Source organism: Polistes dominula, unplaced genomic scaffold, assembly GCF_049000335.1.
Source record: "Polistes dominula isolate Pdom_NZ unplaced genomic scaffold, Pdom_raw_medaka contig_31, whole genome shotgun sequence".
In the NCBI taxonomy this organism is placed as follows: Eukaryota; Metazoa; Arthropoda; class Insecta; order Hymenoptera; family Vespidae; genus Polistes; species Polistes dominula.
This window is the reverse complement of record NW_028300925.1, coordinates 5,535,554-5,556,545: the sequence shown is the minus strand read 5'-3', so window position 1 is coordinate 5,556,545 and position 20,992 is coordinate 5,535,554. Positions and strand designations below refer to the sequence as shown.

Sequence of the window (20,992 nt, the reverse complement as noted above, 5' to 3'; positions counted from 1 at the left end):
TTTTATCATAAAATATATAGACATAGAATAAAACTATTATTATTATCTCAAGTATAGAAGTTATTTATTATTTGTATACTTGTTTTTAACACATTTAGACCTCAAAGTAGTTCAGTCAGAATTTAATAGAATTTTTATTATAAATAAAATTAAGAACTTTAAAACTCATCAGAGGAATACAAAAAAAAAATGTAAAAATCGTGTAAGGGTTGCCAGCAACCTACCATCTCATATATGATAAAGAAGACTCATGCATATTCAAAAGTTGAACGAGTATTTCAGTAAAATTTGTACTCTTTATCAAAAATTAAACAAATAAAAATTTCATTTCGTTTAATAATTATTATGATGATTTACATAATATATTTGTAAAATAAGTCTACAAAAGCTAGGAAAAAAATAGTCGATCGATAAGAGGAGAAAAAAAAGTTGGAATATATATATATACGTATTATATAAGTATATAAGTATATATATAGTAATTATATAAGTATATAAGTATATATATAAAAGTACATGAAAAGGAAGGAAAAAAAATGGGAAGAAAGCTAGCGCGAGAGACTAAATTTTTCGCGATTCTTCTTTACTGAAAAAGGCCGTCTACTGGGAAAACGAGTAAGAAGACGAGGGTTAGATAAGGTGGGGGTAAAGAGAGAGACTCTCTTGACGAAGAGAGAAGAGGTATAAGGTGGGAGAAGGGGTATTTACACATGAATACGAAGCTGGCTTATCACTGGGTGAATGGAGCCACAAGGATATATTGGTTCCGCAAAGAGTCGATGAAGGTTCGCAGTGATATCAAACTTATGCGTCTAGAGAGTAGAGAAAGAGAGAGAGAGAGAGAGAGAGAGAGAGAGAGAGGGAGAGAGGAAGAGAAAGAGGGATGGGGAAAAAGGAAAACCGAAAATGTCTGGGAGTATGCGATATTATAGTCTAAACATATTTTTTCCTCTCGTCTATATACCATGTACAATACTTTTTCAATACAAAATAAAATATTAAATAATACGTGTGGATAATGTTTTTTTTATTCTTACAATTAAATATAAACTAGAAAGTATAGAAAATAATTTTTGTTTTTCCCCACAAACGGAATTTTGTGTGTGTAAAAAGATTTATTTTAATAAATTCATTTTGTAAATCATGTAATATAAATTGAATGAAACTTTATAATATAATAATTTTGAAATAAGACATTTAGTATGAAATGACAGGAAGAACAGTAATCGATGTCAAAATACATTTTTATTTTCAATTCATCGGGACAAAGATTATTAATTTATAAGACTTGAAATACTCATTCATCGGTTACTATTTAAGAATCATTTATATCATTGTTCGAAAAACTTTTATACTCATTGAATGCATATAAATTCGTAATAAAGAATTATTCCGTTCTATTTCTTTTCTTACCAAGGATCGAAACTATTATATATGAAACCTTTAATGCAATCTTTTTTCCTCGTAAAACAATAACTTTAGAAACAATGCCTTTCTAAGAGTGTGTATACAAAATTGAAAAAGAACACGTGCCACTTCTTAAGAGCTATTATTTCTTTAAAATCGATCAGACTAAAGTAGAATACTCGAAAGCTTTGCTCTTTCTTTCTTATTCTTCTTCTAATATCTTCTTAGCTTGATGTTATTAATCTTTAATGAGAACGGTATAAACTTTTCGTTCCGCTTTTTGGATCTTTAGGATATTTAACGATACAATACCGGTATAAACTGAATGACTGAATTTATCTCGAGAATAACAAAAAAAAGAATGAATTTAATAAGCTGGTACTTATTAGAGTACATCATAAGTATAGATCTTTTTTAAATTTTATTGCATTACGATCATCGTAATATTTATTGAATATTGCATAATATTTCTCGTAAATTGTTTGTGAATTAAAAAATACGTAAAAAATACGTCGTATATATGAATCATTTTTAAAAGATAATTATTTTCATCATGGCGACGTATATAGTTAATATGTTAACAACAGGTAAAAGAACTCAAAATTGAAATAATAATTAGAAAAAATATAAATATCATTGTATTGTCGTATTATAATATGAATGTTTGTAAAAACAAAATTATTTAATTCAGTATTATAATATATGCTGAAGAAAAGACGTACGTATACACGCCTTCACGTTTTGTATGACAACGCATCCACTCGAAATACGAAATGGTTTACCCAAGATACATATTTTATTAACACTCAGACGGCTCATAGGATCGAGGCGAACATCTCGACGAGCAGTCGTCCCACGTTACGTCTGCATACAAATTTTCATACATAAATATCGGACGAGGGAACGCGAATAAATTGATAAGACTCATGACATATTGTTTGCTATGATACGATGCGTACGAATTGTTAATTTTTTATAAACTTATTATCCGGGACTCGAACAACGCACAACGATTTAATTATAAATCGTATACAAAATGAAAAATAAATATTTATTAATAATTAAAAAAGAAACAATAAGTAATAATAAAATAAAGAAATATTCTTTCGAAATACCGCGAACAGGTAGAGGAAGTCTTGTAAATTTTCATTTTCTTTTTTCTTTCCTCTTCTTTTAATAAAATTTCAAACGCAGGAAAAGAAGCAATTGCATTGTCTTAAATCGAATTGATAGCTCGAGCCGATATTTAATCGAATGCCTCCTTTCTTATCGTCATTAAAAGAGAACGTTCGGAGAATCGAGAAACTTGGATCAGACGCGTGGAACATTGTTAAGCCGTAAAAACAAAAGGAATTTCGACGTTTTTCGCGAAGAATCGTTCAGACTTGCCGCTTGTTCTCTGGATCAATAGCAATCGTTTCGACATTGTAGCGAGCTAGCGGCCAGCTTCTCCCATTCCATCTTTCTTTATCCTTTTCTCTCTTTCTTTCTGGAGTCCATCGGACCTTCGCTCCCAGAGTCATTAAACTCCGTATAAAACGATTTTTTTTTTCATTTCCTTTTTCTCATTCCCTCTTTATCTCTCTCTTTTTTTCATTTCTTCCTTCGTTTCTTCCTCTTTCTTCTTTGGTTCATTTCTTTTACTTTGTTCTTGATTTTTTTATTTTCTTCTTCTTCTTCTATTTTTATTATTCTAGCTCCAAGCAGTTAATTCCAAAGAGGCGCAAGAAAATGCAACGGATTCGAGTGATTATTGCAAATTCATCGTACCCCGCCGGAGGTCCGATCTCCGCTAATAATTTTCTTACAGACCGCGCCATAATTAAAGCACTTCTTCTAGCTTGCCGACTTCGTTGCGAACACCCGACAAGTGGCCATTAAATCTCTAAGAAAGGAGAAACTATCTCTTTCCACGTAATAATACGAGACCTCAACGACACGTGTGCGCTCTGTTCTCAACTGGAATAGAGAGATGTATCATATTACTTTCGATTCACGTTAGATCACACAACTGGTAACAAGACCCATTCATTCTATCGGGATTTCCTAATACGATGACACAAATGAAGCAAAACATTTTCAACGCTTACAGAGAAATAACTATATCAGATATTATCATTTAATTAAGACGGAAATAACGTAAGTCATCTAAATCGTAATTGCTATTTGAGAATAATTAAATCAATTTAATGAGATATAGATAAATGAATCAAGATACTTATTCTTGAACAAAATAGCAGATTCGAAATAATTAAATCGGGATAACCAAATCGAATAACTAATGGAAAGAATTAAATTAGAATAGAAAATGAAATAAAAAAAATTAAGAGTAGCTAATAATTGTAAGATTCTTATTTGCAATTGTGTTATTTCATATTTAATCTTATAATTGTGATCACTGCGATAAAAAATATTATATAAAAATTATGTGTGATCGTTAAACGTGTTAAGATTTTGCCGAAATGTATTCAAGATTAAAAATTGAAGAAAAACGGTTAATATAATACGAAGAAGCTTCAATTTCGTTTCGGTAAGAACTAAAGAGAAATATCTTTGGTTGATATTCGCGCGTTTAGAAGTATCCTTTTTAACGAGTTTCTCTTATCGGCCGACCATTTACGGTCTTGTCGTCCTTATCTCATTAATTCCACGTAACACGCGAGCATTTTAACGCGAGTCACGGGTTCTTAGGCTACCAAGCAAGTTACTATACCATGGATAGTATTCGTATTCCTTTTTCTTTTCGTCCTCGAGTAATTCGGCTTTTCTCCAGGCGTTTTGATTTATAGTTACGATAAAAGCAACATTAGGTTGCTGTGGTGTAAGAAAAAGCGTAGGACCTTCGCGCCTTCCATTCTACTACTAAAACTACTATGATGACTACTACTAATACTAATAATATAAGATATACTCGCATTATATCACTCGCAAGAAACATGTTCGAAAAGGCGACCTAACGACGTTACACTCTGAGAAGGATAACAACTCGAAAGATTAAACGAACGTTTTCTATCGTCCGAGACAATGCACTCTTACCACGCTAACGATGCAACCTCAACGTTTCTTCCCGTGAAACTCGTGACTCGAGTCTATTTACTTCCTTGAACAATGCACCGTTCTTAGAAATTACCGAATTCTACCAGTCGAGAAATTCTACTCTTTTGGAATTTGTAACGTTAGCTTTTTTTCTTTTATTATTTTTATCATCTTTTTACCTTCTGATAGAATCTGATACGACTATTGAACTCAATAGAAAATGCTTATCTACTTGATGACCTTCGAAAAAATTAACTTTATAATTCACAAATAATTTTTAATCTCGTATTTAGAGAATCATTAAGTATCATCTTATAATATTATCATTTTGTTGTAAAAAATAAAAATAAAAATGAAATGAAAAGATAACGATTATTAAAGTCAAGTATTTCATCGACTTTGACTTAATATGAAAGATTTCTTGTATAATATAAGATTTATGCGATAAGTGAGAATGGTAATTGCGATTATTAAATTCCCATTTAAAGTTTGCGGGATATTACATACGATCGGTAATGTAGACGATAAACGTATTCGAAAAGAACTCTAAAAGATTCTACCGTCGTCGGATACTTTAAAGACGATTTTTCATGTTGTTTGACGACGAAGATTAACCGTGTAATCACTCGCGTTACCCTCGAGAACGATGCCTTAGAGCAGTACGCGCTCCGCATAATTATGCTCGAGCGATGAATACTCAAGGACGAAATTTCTCGACGTTTTATCATAAAGACAAGGAGAAACGATGAATTAAGATTAAAGAGAAATGAAAGAGGAAAGGTAGGAGAGAAAGAGAGAAAGAAAGAGAGGAAAACCACCGAGTAAGAAAATATAAAACATAGAAACAAACGTATTCAAGTAGGATATTTCATAAGTCGACTTCGTAAAATTAAAATAAAACAAATCGAAGATGAATAAAATCATTTTAGTGGATAAAAATTGAATTTCTTATCGCATCGTGTTTTTTCTCAAAGTGAAAAGAAAGAACCGATAAAGTCATTTTGAAATGAGTACAACATCTCGTTAGAAAATCGCTAGTATGGTTTTTTCAACCGGTCTCTCGTATCTGTAGCCAATTCAATTCATTTCCAGATAGGACCAACGCGCACTAGCACTTTTATTACTGTTTACGGGATACCGTAGGTGAACACGTGAAAAGGCGGAGAAATAAAAATTAAAAAGACTAGCATCGTATTTGGCGTGCGTTCAAGAACCTTAACCCCGCCACATGACCACGTTACGAGCGACGTTTCCTCAACCTTTACTATCTATCCTTTGACTTTAGGATTAATATCTTCTGTAAATAGCGACATAAAGAAACAGAGAGGGAGAGGGAAAGAGAGAGAGAAAGAAAACGAAAGAAGGATCACTCTCTTATTTGAGTCTTATATAATAAAAAAAAACAATGTTAGATACTTTTGTTAATGAGTTTAATTTTTATAAATTATTATTCTCTATTTGTTAATTGCTTGAGACGATTAGCATTATCATTCTTTAAAGTCAAATTACGACAATAAATATAATATTTGATATTTTTCATATCGTTTATTTGACTCGATTAAAAATGTCTGTAAAGAAATATAAATTATCTTTCCCCTTTCGAGATTCGATATACTTAGAAAAAAAAAGAAAAAAGAAAAGGTCGCTCAACTACATTTACCTACTCCCCACGGAAATAAGCAACGACCCCTTTCCTTTAGCTCGAGATTCGTCGATCGGACAGCTCGAATTCGAAAGGGCTTTTAAGTTGGAATCTCGGGTGCCTGCTGCGAAGAAAAGGGCTGACAGACGTTCCGTAACATCGTGGGGGAGTCGTTTCGATAGTGTTCCGGTGCCAACGAGATAGTTTTACTGGTAGTAGGTACAAATGTATAGAAAGAAAAAAAAAGATATAGAGAAAAAGAGAGAAAGGTGTTATGTACATCGTGAAAAAGTCTGAGCCGTCACGGATTTTCTTTATGGCGGAACCACGACGGGGGTTTTCGGTGCATAAAGAATGGATAAAGTATCGGAGGCAAATCGTAGGGATGGAGCTTTTTCTCGAACGACGTGGGAGTCGGAAGGAAGCCAAAAGATCGCGCCTGTCTCGGTTCACGTAAACGACTTGTAATATTTAGAATCGTCCGTTAGGTTTATTTTCTTTTATTTTTCCTGACGAATAAAAGAACCCACGCAATTTGTTTTTTTTTTCTTTACCTCTAACTATTGGTGAAATTTCTTACGGATCTTTTAGAGAGAAAACTTTGCCAAATGATCAGCAAATAAACTCAGAGTGTACGTTATTACTACTTCTATTTACTATTCATTTTTGTGTAACGGATTAAATGTGGTCGTGGAAACAAAACGATCTTTGACGAAGATGAAAATCTTTTCGATTTATTTTCGATAAATTCTATTTTTTATTGTTACTAAAAGAAAAAACCAAAAATAAACCAAAAATCCTTTCAATTCGATTTAAAAGAATAAAATATAGAATCGATTTTAAATGGTAATGAACAATCGCTGGTATATAAACTCGATGCGTTTGGTTTTTGGAAAAATTATGAACCTGAGGTTAAAACGTCCACGTAAAGTCCGAGTTAAACTCGCTCGATATTCCGCACGAGTGCCGGTACCTATTACCGCAAAACCTTCCAATGCAAAATACATACATACATACATACATACATACATACATACATACATACATACATACATAAATACATACATATGTACAGAGAGAAATACATTTAAATGAACGTATAGACATGAAAATAGGAAGCAACGAGATAGACGTAAAACCGAGCCAAATTCATTTTTCAGTACTCAAAAGAGAGCTGATAGAGGAAAGATCAAGGTATTCGAAACATGTAACTTTTACCTTTCGGGTCATGCATTTTTTGCGTGACGATCGTTCGGCTTTGTTCGAAAAAGGCATGGAAAAAATGTCGGTGATACGGAAAAAAATCAAGGAGTGGAAAAGCAGAAGAGAAGAAAAAGAGAAAGAATAAAACCAGAAAGAGAGAGAGAGAAATAGAAGAAGGGAAATATAAAAAAGAACGAGCGTGAAAAAAGAAAGGAAGAAAGAAAGGAAGAAAGAAAGAAAAAGATGAAGAGAGAGAGAGAGAGAGAGAACGAATCATGCTCGCGGTGCTTTTCGCTGTTTCCACGGTTAAAAGGTACTATATCGCGGTCGAACACGCCCACCTAAAGCACCTGCTAAGAGCCTTTCACGTTCCATTCTCCGCGGGCTGCCATCTCATTTGGCGTTGGCATCGGCGTCGCTGCTAACGTTGGGCCACGACCTAAAAGGTTTAAAGCGTGCACGATATATCGTTGCTGCGCGATGAACGATGATATCGAGCCAGTCCATTGTCCTTGAAATGAAAAGTGCACTTCTCGTACCTCTGTCGTATGAGAATGTATATGAGAGAGGAAAGAGAGAGAGAGAGAAGGCGACCTTTGTAATCTCGAGAACGCGACTGTGCCTCGTTTGATTCTCTTTCACTCTCTCTCTTTCTCTCATCTTTCTTGCTTTTCACTTAGGTTCGACGTTGAAGAGAACGCAGTAGATGCGTTTCCCGTCGAATTCCACGTTAATGCATTCATCTATCGATAATAATTTATCCTCTTCTTTGATTAATTTTCTTATTACGCTTGTTGCGTTAATGCAAAGAGTACTGAGAGTTTGATTTATCATAAAATATAAGCTTATGATGGAAAAAGAAAATTGATGAATAAATATAAAAGAGATTAAATAAATAAATTGACATAAAATGTTTTCTATTAAAGTAATACGATTTTACAATCATCGATATAAAGTATGATTAAGAGAGAGAGAGAGAGAGAGAGAGAGAGAGAGAGAGAGAGAGAGAGTATATTACGTATGTAATGATTAAAATGGTAAAAAGAAAATTTGATGAAAAAAATGAATTAATTATTTTCTCGAACAATTTATCAGAAATAAATGCATTAAAATATTGATACTTGATAATTATTTCGATACAAGCTGATAGGAAATGAAAAATAATCGTTTAACCGTTTATTTTCGAAAGCAGTAAATCCTTCGTAGCTGGGCACGTTGATGCAAATCTAAATGTCGAAAGTGTATCTACAATACATTGTATCCTGACTTCCTGAGTAAAGACGATCGACGATGAACAAAACCACTAGGACAGAGCTTACCCTCGAGCGTATCGTTCATCGACGAACGAACTCGTTCCACCACGCGTCCGAACCTTCCTCGTCTTATCTATCCTCGGTTGGTCTTCGCAAACTGCAGTTACCGTGACTTGGGTGGTGAACCAGAGAGAAAGAGAATGAGTAAGAGAGAGAGAGAGAGGGGGGTGTGGATAAAGGAGAAGGAATCGGACCAAGAAAAGGAGAGTGAGAGAGGGAGATGAGAGGTACCACATTTCTATCACTATCACTTTCCTTCCATCTCTCTCTCTCTCTCTCTCTCTCTCTCTCTCTCACTCACTCTCAATCCCTCTTATACACTCTATCGTCGATCTGATATTCCTAAAGTTTTGGAATAAATGCACGGATAGAGATGGAACGAACTAACTGACGCCATTCGCAGAACCCTAGTTTGGTCCTTGGAGTTTCTAGACGATAGTCAATGACGCGAGAAATTCACTTCTTCTCGTAAAGTCGACGATCCGCGAGAATGTCAACGAGAGAGAAACACCGAGAATGATCGTGTTTCCAAGGAACTAATCTCTCCTTTAAGATACGGAGAGGGTAATCGCGATGCAGTATGCAAGAAAACTTGTCGAAAGTAGTTCACGTGTTTCTATCTATCGGTCAGTCGTCTTTGTTCGAACACAGTCAGTTTATCTGACCCAAAAGGATATTCGGACTAGAATATTATTGCTCGTTTATGTTCGTTTAGAAAACGGATATGTAGAATTATTCGAGAGAAATCTAATATAATTCTGTAGATTAGTAGGTGTGCCTTCAATTTTCACAAAGGAAATTCAGTTTGCGTTGTCGATTAAATATATTGTACTTCAAAGATTGATCAAGGAAAATGATATTTATTTGGAATAAAAATATTTGTATTATAGTTAAATAATTGTGTTCAATATGATATAACGTGAAAAATGAAATATACTTTGCTATAAAGATCAATTCGATGCAGGTTTACGCGAGACAAGAGTTTTATTACACCGGACATTGATATCGTTCGTAAGGGGGATCCTGAAACGATAGAAAAACATTCTTAGAACAAGATTAGTTCATAGGTCTCGTCCATTCGATGGACCCTATCAAAAGATAACGGATAATGCATGGTCCATGGAAAAGATGACCTCATCGAAAAACTCGTAAAATTCCCTAACATCTCTGAACGTTCACTTTCGGGAAATTCATTTCCGCCTGGTAAAAGTAAATTATGAAGGCTCTTTAATCTTTCCCTAGAACGATCCTCTTATTTCTTTATCGATCCATTTAGAATTTTGAATGGACGGATCTCAAATTATTACTGCGAACGATATAAACTTAAGAAACATATATTTTATCTACAGGTGGTCAATAATTTTCCTCTCTCTTTTTCTCTCATCGATTAAACCTACAATCGATTAGACTAAAAAAACGATAGCAGTAACTTGGAATTTTTTTTTTTAATAACAGCAAAGAATAGATATCATCTAAAACGATGATCCGTTGAAGAATCGAAAGGACGTGATGATAAAAAGGGATTGAAAATGGTAGGAAAAAAATGATCGATGTGGCATTAAATGATTTTTCTAGGGTGCGTTATAATATATATTCTCACGGATGACACTCAAGTTCGATTATTCACGGTATTTTGCCCATTCTTTGTCATCGAGAATACCGTGAACAATACGCTTGCGTGTATCTCGATCGACTATAATCGATACTTCACTCCCATATTCATCCTCCTTCACTTGTATTCCGTCTGGTAGTCGTCGACGAGAATCGCTAAATGTGCCGTGAGAGAAACTTTGTTAGTGACAAGAGTTCATCGTCGTCGTAACTGTATGGCAGCAGACTACGATAAATTGGTCTTTTCGAATAGTCTACGATCGGTTGCACGTTACGATAAAACCACGTTTATCTCGTGCGTACCATTGAACGTACCGGAAACAACGAACTGTGTTTCCGTTTACACGTACACCAATCGAGTCTAGAACTGTTATATTCTAATTTTATTGAATATATGAATTTTACGAAATTCCCCTTGTTTTTATAAATATTATACTACACCTTATATAAAGTATAATCAAAAAGATTTAGTTTAATGCAAATACTTCGAAAATTTTTATATTTTCCAACCATGCAATTTGTTCTAAGTTTTGTTCGCAAAAGAAAAAAGAAAAAAAAAGAAAATTTATTCTGCATACTGTTCTCAGATTATATTTTAAAGTAGAACTTTCGATCGAGATAAAACGATACTTATTCGAGGATAAATCAAGCGGGAGAAATGGGTCAGCCCTTCATTTCATGCAAAGAAGGCAACTCTCTTCCTTCCGGTTTGCAATGGATGCTGAAGCGGCACGTTTTAACGAGCGCAGAATGTTCCGTTTCTTTCCCATTCCAATGATTTTCTTTCTTTCATATATACATCTCTCTCTTTCCTATCTCCACCGTTCGTTCATTCATCTTCGCTCTTTCCTTGGCATTATGGAATTATAAAATCCGAAAAAACGCGAAAGATTTTACTTCATTTTCCGCTCTTATTATGATTAAAAAACATTATTTAACAAAAACGTTAAATTAAATCTTACGTTTTTATAATGAATTCATTACCGTAAAAAACTCGTACTGTAATTAAAGTACAATGATTTTATAATTATAAGAATAATTAAAAGAAATTTATTTATTTAAATTATTTTTATATAACTATTTACTTATTTATATTTTAATTACTTAATTAATATTTTATATAAATTATATAAATAATGAAATAGCGGATAAATTGATTTCAAAGAAACAAAAATCAATGCAATAAGAATCTTACAACAAAATTCTTTCCTTCGATATTTCAACTAATTATCATTTTAAATACGCAGTTAGGTTCTATACTTTGATCCGAAACTTCTGATTTATATACAAATCTCGTAGAGCAACGATTACAAACGCGTTCGACTGTACTTCGATCGTTGTAAATGTTTTATACGAGGTTTTGCCTTAAAGCCACGATCACGAAATTTCCACGTATATATTTTTTCTCTTACTTAATTGCGAATTTTAACCATTAATCCAAAAGTCCTTGGCTTTTGTTTTTCTGGATTTCCATTCGTCTTTACCTACCATCGGTCGTCCGTCAAAAGTTGATCGATGAAAATTGTGCTTGGTATACTAAGAGATTACTATCAATGTATAATGTATTAGTACTTACTTAAGTAAGTTTTCTGATCTCTTTTATCTCTCTTTCGATCAACTTTTTTATAATCTTTTTCATTTTTCTTCTTTTTTGTTCCAAGTATATGAAAGTTTAACATTAAAGTTTACACAGAACTTTCAATAGTAAATACATTATTTAAATATAAAATGATTTATAACACACACAAGCTCGTATATTTAAGTATTACATATAACGTATCAAGTTGTAATACTAACAAGTAGAATTTAACATGAATTGTAAAAAGACATATATATATATATATATATATCTAGCCAAGCGATATATATATAATATATATAGTTAAATTCTCGAGTTTCTATACAACTCGTTTTCTCATTGTCTCAGTACTACCCTCGTTGAGAGGGTGAGCTTCGTAGGAGGAACTCATAAAGTACGGCATCTCTCGATTGGTGAGCCAGACAGGCTCGGTCTAGGGGCAGGGCACGCTTCTTCTCCTACTAAATCATGCAAATACTAATAATGGCACGGGCGAAGCGTCGGATAATTGAAATGTAAACATCACGCAGCGACCCTTCGTACGGTGTCAATGAATGATAGAAAGAGAAAGATATGGATGAAAGATAAAGAGAAGAAGAAAGATAGAAAACTACAGTGAATGGATTTGCGTAGGACCTACTAGTCTGGTAATATATCCAGCCTCTTCCATTCTTCTTTCCTTTCTATCCTTATTCCCGTTTCCCATTCTTTTCTACTTCTCATTCTCTAACAAAACACGAAGAATACGAAGGATGTAGGTATATGATGGTAGAAAGACGAATAGGCAGAAACGTAAATGAAGGGGTTAGCGGTGAACATCTAATTTAATACCACCTACACTTTCAAGAAAATCGCATGGAAACTACCCTTGGACTCAAATTTTAGCCAAGTAAACGCTGATAATTTAGCGGATCGTTGATTTGAAAATCTAAGGACGTTATAAATTTTTTTCTTACTCTTGTTGTTTAATTTTTTTTCGTTTTACCAATATTTATGATCATATATACGAAAAATAATTAAATTAACAATTGGATTTTGTTTTATTGGTATAAAAAATAAAGTGCTATTTAAAAAAATCCTCGAATGAAATATGCTAACAATGCAATTTTAATAAGAGTAGAGTCGTACTATTTGAAGTGATGTTGATCGATCTACTAAATATCATTCATTGATGTGATTCATTTCTTCCCTATATTTATCTCCCACTCATCTTTTCGTGAAAGTTTTAATATTAAAGGCGAGCCTCGTAAAAAAAAAGGGACGCCCGTTTATCACATGCGAAACGCGAAACAATTTAAAAAAGGTGAAAAGTAATTATACGTCAGAAATATTATCATTTTTAATTCGTCAAGATGTTCGTGGTTGTGATAATAGCGCGAGACAGATAACACGGGAAAATACGATCTTATAAAAATTCATTAGGACACGGTTTTTCATTTTCAAATATTTATCAAATAAAATGAAACAAAAATGAAAGAGAGAGAAAGAGAGAGAGAGAGAAAGGTAATATATTCAAATGAAAAATACGAGTTTTCTTACCAAAATAACGAGTTTGGTATTAATTAGCATCGCGTTCGAGACAATAAAGTTAATCAAAATCTTTCGGCAATTCGTAGACTTTTTTGTGCTTTAACAGCATAGCATAACACAGCATAGCACCCGCGGAAGGTACACGCGAAATCTCGCGTATTTGCAAATGAAAGGCGCCCGGCCGAGCACGTAAACGTCGATAATTAAAAGCAACCGCGAATTTTCTCCTTTCACTCTTCCCTACCTACCTCTCTCCTATTTCTCTTCCATTCTCTTACTCTTTCGTTCTCCTTCTCTCTTTATTTCTTTCTTTTTTTTCTCTCTTTCAGAAGTAATTGTTCTCAACGGTTTCTTCATTTTTCATTATTACTTCTTCATGAAAACGGAAGAAACGAGAAACTCCTTCCAACCCTCTACCTCCAGTTTCTCCTTCGCCATCCTTGCATTTGGAAAAACTAAGGCGATAGGAGGCAAAGGATCGGAGGATACAAAAGCCAGGTAAATAAGGCTAAAGAAGGAAAGAAAACGATAAAGAAAGAAAAAAAGAGAACTGACAGAGAGTGTATATGCAAGAGAAAGAGAAAGAGAAAGAGAGAATGAATGAGAAAGGAATACGGTTTGGATCGTCCATATTTACCTCACTCAGGCTTCTTTTGGAAACAAAAGCAGGTCTAATTAACACGCTCGAGACAGCGGGGTCTTTCCCGTGGTTGCCCTGAATGCAAGCAAGCGCAGGAGTTCACTTTGGAAAGGCTCCACCAACCATCGTCGTTCTGATGTGTTGGTGATGGTGATGGTGGTCGTGATGGTAGTGCCTCTACGTTTCTGTTGCCCCGAAGAAGCCAGTGGACGATGCCAGAGGGTACGGAGTGAGAAACGGAATTAGGAACGGTGAGGGGGGGAGGAGACATGGTTTGGGGAAGGAAACGTTGGAAGTTCGGTGGACTATAGGACGAACTGGATGCTCTGATACTGAAGGAGGTGAAAAGAGAACTAGAGGAGGAGAAAGGGTTCAGGGACGTCAGGGATAGAAGGAGAAACCCGATGGCCACTGTAACGATTCAAACAAGCCTTGGTAATTAGCAGCTTCCCACAGAAGCCGCCCTAAAGCCGTCCCTGAAATCGTCCCTGAAGCCTTCTACCTCCCCTTTCTCTTCCCATCTTTCAATCCTCTCCTTCCTCTTTCCTTCTTTCAATCTCTCTAGATTTTTATCCTCCACTCTTTTCTCTCTTTCTCTCTCTGCCTTTCTCTTTCTCTCACGTCACCCCTGGCTTAGGCTACCGTCCAGTCACATCCGTTCTTCAGAGTGCTCTACGTTCGGAGACGCGATAGCATTCACGTATGTTTCTACAATACCTATCTTTGTATCAACTTTGCGATAGTAACGTTTACTTCATACGTGTTTCTTTCTTATATTATTCTATTATTTTAATTAATTGAAAACAAAACTAAATTAATATTTAATTATTTTTGTGAACGCATTACTCTTATGATATAAATCGTTCGAATTTATTTGAATATAATAAAGAAGTATGAATGAAAATATCTCTCTTTATTTCTTTTCATTGTTTCGGAAGTACATCGAAATCACAAAAGCGTGACAATTCAAGCGAGGGCTCTTTTCGTGTTAGGGGTAGGATAGGACCAAGCGCGCTTCTTATTTAAAAGACTTTGTTTCGTCAAATTCAATAGGGACTAATTGAAAACAGTTATTATGACTACTTTGGAAAGTAGAAATTAGAAAAGAGGAAAATGTCAAATTATGGGTAAAGAAGTTGAAAGTTAAGACCATTCTCGTCAGTTTTGGAAAACAAAAACTCGTTTGCGATTTAAGGTTTGGTAGTATCGTCCTTTCTTAAGCGAAATTTTTTTTTCTTTACGTTCCAAGCGAAAGAAAGAGAGTACCTTTTCTTTCTTTCTTTTTAAACATTGTTCGATTTTGATACTTGTTGTTCGTTTAAATACTTTGGTCTCGAGAGAGAAAACGTTAATCGTTTTTGCCCTTTCCACCCTTACGAATACTTTCCATCTTTCTTTCTCCCTTTTAATTTCTTGCTTTTGTTTATCTTTCTTGTCTGGTTTGAGATAAAAAAAAACAAAACGTCCTTTTTTATTCCATCCCTTTTTACGCATATATATTCTTTCAAAAGAAAACGAACCGCAGAATTCGTAACATGTTCTTTCCTCTGTACGAACAAAGAATATGCTTCTTCTTCCTCGTTCTTATTCTCTTATTCTTGCTCCGGTTTATTTTGTCGCTACCTCGCAGACATATTGTTGCGAAAAAATAAATCGACGATGCACACGTTTTCGTACTATGATTTTCAAAGAAGATTTCTCCATGCGTAAGCAAAAAAATAAGAGAGAGAGAAGAGAATAGATTCTTTTACCTTGAAATGAAAACACATTGTAGCCCATTGAAACGTCCCTTCAACGTGAAACACGAAGCTTTTCTACCAAACGGGTTAAAGATAGAAAAGGACGATCAAACGAGCCCGATGTTACTGTCACGTACGAGAGATAATTATTTGAATTAATCGAATGACGTCGTAAACGTTGGTAAATGGTCTTCTTGTACGTCAATTGCTTCGAATGGAGCGTAAATCAGACCAGGGTGGGTGATCAATATTTTTCAATGTTTCGTTTTTTTACGTTGTACTTTAGTAATTAAGGTTCGATTTCAGAAAAAGTGAGAAAAAAGAGAATTAGAGAAAAAGAGAGAGAGAAAGAGAGAAAGAGAGATCGAAAGAATTGAAGATACGAGAGGAGTAACGGAAAGAGAAAATGTCACTGATCGTGTCGATAGAGAGTAGACATTTTTTTGTTATCATCCTATTTCTTTCCTTTTTCAAATAATAGTAGTCTCGGATCAGATCGATCGCCCACTCAAGATTCCTTAGGAAAGAGAGAGAGAGAAAGAAATGAAAAAAAGAAAGAAAGAAGAAGAAAGGACAAATGCGCAAGGGGATAAGAAACTCGAAGGGATCGAACACCTCTCTGTGACGTCTTAATTGTTTTCTCAGTGTCAGGTGGAAATCGAGCTTTTAATTAAACCACATCCTTCCGGAAATTAACAGCTTTCTCTCTCTCTCTCTCTCTTTCTCTACTTTAATTCCGACTACTTAATTACAGAAAATTACTATGTCACGTACTTCGACTCTCTCGCTCTTCCTTTTTTTTGTTCTTTTTTCAACACGACAGTTAACTAATAATTATAAAAGAATATTCTTTAAGAAGATACTTTTCTTCTTCGACCAATAATTTCAATTGGAATATTTATAGAAAATGATCGTAAGAAAGTAAAGTAAAATTAAAGTTAAAGTTTTTACTATATCGAAAGAAAATTACTCATGGGACGAACGAACCAACGAACGGTGGCGCGTAATCGATGATCGGGACTAATTACGCGCGCTAACGAGAACGTCATAAAAAAAAGAAAAAAACAAAAAAGGGAGGAGGTGTGGTGATTGAGAAAGGTGGATAGAAAACGAATGAGAAAGAAAAAGATAGTGAACGAGGCTCCATATACTTCATCTCTTTCTATTTTTGCTGGTGGTGGTGGATACACACAGGTTTCGTATAACGGCGAGGATGGCGGTAGTGGAAACTATATGATCGTGCGCATGATCGCAAATGGCGCGCTCGTGCGCAAATGTACATTTGTGTGTGAGTACGCGCCGGTCTGAGCCCACGTGGCGCAACACCGTGCTGTCAGTCGCGTCCGGCAAGTCATCCGCGTATCTTCTATCGCAAGGAACGCAGTCTCTCCTCCATCATCCTCTTTCCTTTCCTCTCTTTCTCAATTTAATCTATCTTTTATCTTCTATAATTATTAAACATTTTTTATATTCGACCATTATTGTTACACATAGTCTTCGTTTATCAAAATTTTTTCCTACATAATCATCCACGTTAACTTTCTTCTACTTTTCTTTCAGTTTTTTTTTCCCCAACATTTCCTTCTTTCCGTTCTTTCTATCCATTACGAAACGCGATAAGAAAAAAAGGCAACAACGTCAAATAATTAACAATTCTAGAAAGTGAATTATTATTTTGTTTATCAAATCATTGCACGTATTTCTTTTTCTATTTTTTTTTTTTCATATATAGTTTTAATTTTTAAGTGCAACCAATTGTAATTAAAGGACTAGAGTCAATCGATGATACGTTTTCAACGTTTGGAAGAAGATTTCTAAATTCAAGGTAAGAGTTTTACTTTCGTCATCGAAACGAATCGAATTTGATGAACTTCTTATTTCTTTATTTTTGTTTTGTTTTTAATCATCGACAATCTTTTTCTTATAATTGATGAATAAGAGATGACTCCAATGGATTTAATAGACGTTTTTCTTCCTTTACCGATCAAACCGTGAAGTCTTTTATTCGATCTTGAGTGACAGCCCTTCGACGTTCTGCCGCGAAGTGAGAGTGGAATTCGACCGAATTGTACGGATTAATCGAAGGGATTATATATAAAGGGTTTTATCTCTATTGGTGGTAAAAATAAAAATTTAAAAAAAATCTCATATATTTATATTTAACATATTTTAAGATACATTTTATTTTGTTTATAAAATAAATGATAATATTTTTATTTTTACCTTTTGTTATTTCCAATCTCAGAGAGGTTGGTGCTTTTTCTTTCTTTTTTTCATCGTTTTCAAATCAATATCGATAATTGGTCATTATTTTACGAACGTTCGTTGATCTATCAAACCGAGAAATTTAAATTGGACGAGAGATTAAATTTTTCTATATTATTAAAATGCGTATCGACATTTTTACCTTGGACGAGAGCACTTCGATTAATTAAATTATATGAAATTGAGTGAAATTCCACTTCGATATATCGATAATATTATTAAAATACGAATTATTATTTCGATGATGATAAATTAAGTAGAACAATTATCGTTAATAATGTGCCTGTATATTTTTTTAAAGATAAAAAAAACGATGACCCTCTAAATTGGAGCTTACAAATCCAATAAGAGGAGCACGTAAAAGTGTGTCGAGAAGTTTTGAACAGTATCGCGGTAACGATCTCTTTTTTTTCCTATCGAAATCTCTTCATACCCTCTAAAAAATAGTTTCGAACAATCGTTCGTGTCCCAAAGTATCATCTATGAAAGAGATTGGATACACATTCAACAGCTTTAACGAAAAAGTGATGGATTTTGATTAAGTAACCGTGATTTCTTTTCTTTTCTTTTTTTTTTAAATAGGTAGAAAATATAAAAAGAATGAGAAAAAAAATAAGAAAAAAAGAGAGAGAATAACCGAGGTATGTGACAAACGACAACGAAGCTAATCAATCGGGATCGTCCGATGGGATTTTCAAAAAAAAAAAAGGACCAGTAAAAGGTATGTTTCGAGCCGCTCCGAGCGTTTACGTAGACCGTAAATTACGAACTTTTTCCACCATCAGCGAGTGTTTTCTTTCTCTATCTCTCTCACTCTCCCTCTTTTTTTTACTTTTTTTTTCTATTTTACCGGCCAACCATACCCCCGTGTCGTATTAATGAGAACTCGTGCCGATGCTTCCGGCGAAGAATTAATTAGTTTGGGTAACCTAATTAAAAATAAAAACATCGTACTGCTACGTTAAAACTGGCCTCATCGTTTTGGGATCCGTTATGGCAATAAGTAAACCAATCCGTGTAAATAGTCGCCTAATGTTGGATAAAAATTCATTACTCTCGGCAAACAGTCGGTGGTGAAAATTTGCCACCGCACTTTTTCGCGATCCTATATTTTCGTTTTTTTTTTTTTACCTGTTCATTGAATGTTATTCGTTAAACATTTCTGGGAACATATTTGTGTTCATCAACGTCGGTATAAAAGAGAATTTAATTAACATGAAAGATAGTACTTGATAGTAAAGATAGTACGTTGAAGATAGATAGACTTTAAAGATTGTATCAACTTGATAATCGTTTATCGTTCGTTCTGTGATAAAACTTTTGTTTTACAATTACTATTAAATAGAACCTTTTACAAAAAAAAAAAGATTATGAAATAATAAGTAAAATCATGGGAAAATAATGAAATATTTTTTCATTATTACTGTGCTTGCAAAACGCAGAGGACCCCTTGCGTTAGGTTATATTTTTCATTACGTAGACTTCACGTATGCGAGCAACATTAATTTACGTCACAAACGAGGTGTGGGCAATTTTCTCGAAGGTATCATCAACGAGATCACATTTTTGAAAAGGGCACGTGGACGAAGCAATTTCCGTTAAAGAAATTCATGGAGGTAGAAGAGAAAGTGGAAAGGAAAAAAGGGTGAAAGAAAAATAAGAAGAAGAAGAAAAAGGAGAAGAAAAAAAAATGATAAGATGAGAAAGAAAGATTCGACAGTGACTTTCCCTTTAAATTATTCAGGTCCTACGTTCAGTAAGCGACGCTTAGGTGTAACAGCGATTTATTTGGAAACGATCGATCAATTAAGTCGACTGCTACTAGCCCTAGAGAACAATCGAGCTTTGTTATCTGCCAGGTTGAATCCGTTTCATTGCCACGAGTCTCATCCGTCTTTTTGCCCAACGAAATTCGTCAGATGGTTCGTGCCGGTGACGTAGGCGATATGCCAGCAGTCGTCCCAAATGAAATTTCCGATTTCTTCCTCGCCATCGGAACGACTTTACGATGATCGTTTTAGCACGAGCTTTTCCGCCCATTTCCGATCGTTTCGAACCAAAGTGCACGGAGAACTGGTTCTCCTCCTTCTCTCTTCTCACTCTTTCTCTCTCTATCTTTCTCTCTTTCTCACACTCCTTATATTTATATCGTGCATTGCCAGAACTCGTCGCGACGCTGCATTTTTGTCACGTAAATGCGTAACGATCCCAAGCTCGAAAAAGTGTCTCTTCGTACCGACGATGGTAAATACATTTTGCAAAAAAAAAAAAATAAAAAAAAAATGAGACACGTTGGGGGAGAAAGGAAAGGGTAAAGGAAATAATAAAAGTGTTTCACATTTAAAAGGTATATGACAATAACAAAACCTCCGTAGTACCTACGACATTTTATCGTGTCACGAAGAAGTTACCAGTCGATGACAGAGAATTTTGTTTGCATTATTCACTCTCTCACTCACTCACTCACTGCAATCGATATTTGTAAATCATACGTCCTATGAAATATGAATACGAATCACTTATATCCCTTTCGATCATTCTCCGATTATGTTTGATCGCGTATAAACAGCATCTATCAACGTTCTTCAAAATTTATCACGCTAGCGGTAATTGATAACCAAAATACTCTCAACCCTTTCTCGTAAGCACTAATAACGTTTTCGAAGGGTTTTTCTTGTTTTTATTTTTTTATTTTTTTATTTTTTTTTATTGTTTTGCTTTTCCTTTTTGTTTTGTTTTAGTGGCTTCTTTGTTTTTCTATTATTATTTTTTGTATCCAACCACGAGTCTTTGTCCACCTGCCGAATCTTCCGTTCGAGCGAGAACTCGCTGATTGGTTTTGCAACCATCCGGCTGTGAACCAAACAAATTGCTTTTTTAGAAGACAAAAAGATCGTTCCGTCTCTTTCTCTCCCTTTTTTCTCTTGCTGGCAACCGTTCTTGCTTCTATCGAAGGGACAATACCGTACAGTTCTATTCGTTTTCACTTTTTAACGAAGAACGACCGAAATATAATCAACTTATGAA

The 20,992-nt window shown here is 34.4% G+C and overlaps 1 protein-coding gene across 6 annotated transcripts in view; it reads left to right on the top strand.

Annotated features, from left to right (window-relative positions):
* Nucleotides 1-20,992, top strand: part of LOC107073941 (EGFR adapter protein) — a 197,149-nt gene that overhangs the window by 43,353 nt on the left and 132,804 nt on the right. For 2 of the 6 annotated variants that reach the window (XM_015334907.2, XM_015334906.2), the window contains exon 1: nucleotides 17,018-17,525. The exons of the other annotated variants lie outside the window; for them this stretch is intronic. The gene's annotated coding sequence lies outside the window, so the exon portion shown is untranslated. Of the gene's footprint in view, nucleotides 1-17,017; nucleotides 17,526-20,992 lie in introns of those variants that run through there. 6 annotated transcript variants of the gene reach the window in all.